The sequence below is a fragment of the Pteropus alecto genome, unplaced genomic scaffold, assembly GCF_000325575.1.
Source record: "Pteropus alecto unplaced genomic scaffold, ASM32557v1 scaffold8, whole genome shotgun sequence".
Classification (NCBI taxonomy): domain Eukaryota; kingdom Metazoa; phylum Chordata; class Mammalia; order Chiroptera; family Pteropodidae; genus Pteropus; species Pteropus alecto.
The window spans coordinates 3192165-3196241 of record NW_006494609.1 but is presented as its reverse complement, the minus strand read 5'-3'; the positions used below and the strand labels follow the sequence as shown (position 1 = coordinate 3196241).

At 38.5% G+C, this 4077-nt stretch overlaps 1 pseudogene; it reads left to right on the top strand.

Moving 5' to 3' along the window:
• The first annotated feature begins 3942 nt into the window (after positions 1-3942).
• LOC112473779 lies at positions 3943-4061 on the top strand (annotated as a pseudogene).
• Positions 4062-4077: the final 16 nt, after the last annotated feature.

Below are 4077 nucleotides of genomic sequence, written 5' to 3'. Positions count from 1 at the left end.
GGCTATAAGGAGAAGGAAGACTGGTCATTCAGCTTGGCATTTATCTCACCTCCTGAGTCTCCATCAGAATGACAGTAAGGAAATAAAAAGCGCGTTGATTCCCAACATCAAAGAGAACAGGAAAGGAGCAAACCGTGATAGCTGACTTGTCAGAGTGGAGGCACTTAAACTAAGGGCCTGCATGCAAAGGGGAATAAGTACTGAGGGGCAAGCCGTTTTCTCTAGCAGAACCCTTGAGAGGTTCAGTGTTTCAAAGAACCAGGTAGTGGAAAGGGAGGAGGTGCAGAGCTGAAAATAAGTTGGACCCCAGGGCTCCTGTCCTACCTCGCACATCCAAATGTTCAAAACTTCCAGAACCCCCACAGGAAAACGGGGGTTTATTCTCTGGAAAAAATTGAACTGAACAGGTTTCAGACTCAGGAAATCCAGCCCAGTAAAGAAAAGGGTTAATCTTGGGGCTAAAAATGGAGATTAAGTACAAGTGTACATGATGAATTGTGGAACTGTCTCATCCTCCTTCCCCTACTTGGCTCCCAGAGCACCAAGCACATTGGTACCATCTTAGGAGACTGAAGGGTTCTCTGGATGCATTGAGCAAGCAAAAGAAAAGCCATCAGACCCTGGCTCTGGGGGACCACCATTAAAAGGCTCACTATTTAATAACCCTAATATGAAGACCTTTAGTCAACAAGCCCCACTTAAGCTTAAATATGAATAGACAGATAAGTATCACCAGATATTTAAGCTCTAACGAGAGAGCACATGAACACACACACACAGTCAGGAAGCAGCAACAAGGCAGGTAGCAGAAGAAAACTTTTTAATGAAAATCCATAATATCAACAAAGGAGTATTAGAAAAGATTGTGTTCATAGAACAAGAATAATATATATATAAAATGAGAAAGGATCAACCAAGAAACCAGGGAGAATTATTAAAATTAAAAGTTTGATAGCTAAAAATAAAAATAGAAACATAAAATAATGTCAAGAAAATTATGCAGAATGGGAAAGAAGATCAAGATGGAAAGTCAAAAAGAAAATATTAAAAACATCAGAAAGTCAATCCAGGAAGTCCAACGCCTCACCAACAGGCATTCCAAAAAGAACAGAGAAGGCAAGAGGAGGAAATTATTAAAGAAATACTACTACAAACATTCCTAGAGTTAAAGGTCACTACTCTTGAGATTGAAGTAGCCTACCAAGTATGCAACACAATCATTGTAAAATTTCAGAATAGATATTCCTTAAGCTTTTAGAAAAAGAAAAAAACCAAAATGGTTTGCTATAATGAAGCAGGAATCAAAACGGCATCAGATTTCCCAACAATAACATTGGCTATAAATGCTAGTGGGAAAATGCCTCAAAAGCTCTGACAGAAAATCATTTTCCAGCAAGAATTCTACATCTGGCCAAATCGTCAATCAGACATTAGGCTATTATATAGATATTTTCATTTATCTCGAGACAAAAAATATGCCTCCTATGCATCTTTCTTAGCATTCTTCCACAAAGCAAGGAGTAAAACAAGAAAGAGAAAGACACAGGATGCTGGAAATAGGGGACCCGACACGAGAAGAAGCAGAGAGAGGTCCCAAGATAACAGGTCTGCTCCAGGCCTAGAGAATAACCAACCAATCCAGACTGGAGCAGGAGGAAAAAGAGTAGTCAGAGGGCAGCTTCCAGGATTTAAAAAAAACAAAAACAAAAAAAACCTGATGGATTATGGGAGGTGTTTGAGCATTTACAAAAATTTTAACAGGTGTCTGACATCAGACAGAAAAAAAAAGATTATAGAGATATGTAAGAAACCAAGCAAATGAAAACATGAATCAATTAACTCTAGGTGCATGTGGGCAGGGACAGAATTTGTTCACTCATCAGTGAACAAAATTTGTGGTTATAATAGGGTAAAAGCTGACCACTATTTTAACCCAAAATAGTGAATCCACTACAATGGAAGGATAAGGGAAGGAAAAAGTAGGAGGAGAGGGGATATGAAAGAGAGCTTAATCACAGTGTCCATAAGCAACTCAAGAGCTAATGTACAAAATTGGTAAATCAAGAAAATAAGCATACTATTTAGAAATATGGACATGCATACCAGAAGAGTCATCTATCAGAACTGAAGACTGACTCTGGGGCCTAGATTAGGAGCTGGAGAGAGATGAGGTAGGATATTGCTGCTCAGTATCATAGGTCACTTTGTACTACATGATTTAAAAAACGTAATCAAATATTCTTTAGATTAAAATAAAATTAATTTTAAAAAGAAGAAAAAAGGCAAGTAGCTACTTGGTGATCTGACACCATTAATGATGAATAATAGGAAGAGATGTTATCAAAGGAAAAGGAAGTGTCCCTCAGGAGAGTCTTGCCGAAGCAGACAAGGCTGCAAGACAATCGGAGTGCTGGGAGATGGCATCCAGCAACCTTTCAAAGAACTGAATTATGAGAAAGTTCCTCAACTGTATAATACTTCTACTTAAATTCTTCATCGTAATGAAATTTTATCCAATTAACACAATTACAAAGATATGGCCCCTGTGCTCAAACGCTAAAGGTCTAGTAGAGAGGCAAGAGGTACAAGTATACTAAACTTAGGTGAATATCAAAGAATATAAGAAAAATCACCTGAGTATACTAAAAGGAACGAGAGGGAGACACAAACTACTCAGTTTCCAAAGGCACAAAGCTTTGGAATAAGGCTTGAGACATTCCAAGGAGGGGAGTGCATCTCAATCCAGATCCTTTCTGCCTTGGTGCCCTCGATGCCACATATTCCCCCAAACTAGTTTCCACAAAGCAGGGGGTCTGATCTCAGAAACCCAATTCTTTTGCTTCACTGCTACTGTGTTTAGGAATTTAAGAAACACAAGGTTCTTTTAGGTTCTGGCCAGAAATAAGCCACCATAGTGGGACAGAAAATAACCCTGTGGACTGGTGGGTTGACCAGAAAGAAAACAGGAAAGAACAGAAACTGTGATCATATCATTATCTGCAAGAGCAAAATGTTGACTTCTCATTGGAAACTAGATTTCAGGGAGATTATCTCTGAACAGAAGGGACTTTCTTGTGGTGATCTCCCAAACTGTACTGAAAGAATTCTAACTGCAAATGACTTCTCCTAGCAGCCATCACATAAATGTGAGTTTTTAAAGGCCCCAGCAAATGTGTACATATACTGTAAAGAGCCAATGGACAAGAGGCGCTGGAGCAGCAGAGGAAGGTTTGGAAAGACACGAAAACATAATGATGCTAGCATTTTAGAGCTGAGTGGAGCTTTGAGATCATGTGGTCTAGGCTTTCCCAAACTTTAATCATTTGTATACCACTTTCACTTTATCCCCCTTACTAATTACTTAATGTTTTTCTTTAAATTCGTGATTCCTCAAAATCAGAGGCTTAATATGTTGTTATATTTTTCTAATATACCCTAAAACTACTAAGATAAAAAATGTTTGTCAGCATGCCACACTTTGAGAAGCACTCATTTACAAACCAAGCAGCATAACCTTGGCAGAGTAAGGGACTCAGGGACTCAATCTGGAGACAATCTTCTCCAGATCTGATGGTCCAAAAGTGCCTATGAAGTTCCCCTAAATTTATCATGGAAGTGTTTCAAAATCCTTACTTTTTACAGCTAGGAATGTTAACCAAAAATAAAGTCCTTTACCTTTAAGGTGTTTACACTCTAAACGGGGAGAATTCCAAACTTAATTGTGTTTTACATATTTACTTAGAAGGTATACCAAAATGAGCTAATTTTGAAAAAATAGATAATGGTCATAGGAGTAGTAATGGATCCTCATCCTGAGAGGTGGCAGAGTATGTTGCAAAGAGCAAGAAATTCTCTCAAGGTGGTAACATCCCGAAGTTTTTTTCTTTATATTTTTAATATCTTTTAATTGTCTATAGTAAACGTTTATTAGTTTTATAATCAGTCTATGGCCACGCTACCCTGAACAAGCCCGATCCAGTCTGATCTCAGAAGCTAAGCAGGGTCAGGCCTGGTTAATACTTGGATGGGAGACCACCTAGGAAGACCAGGTGCTGTAGGTGTAAAAAATAAAAAAAA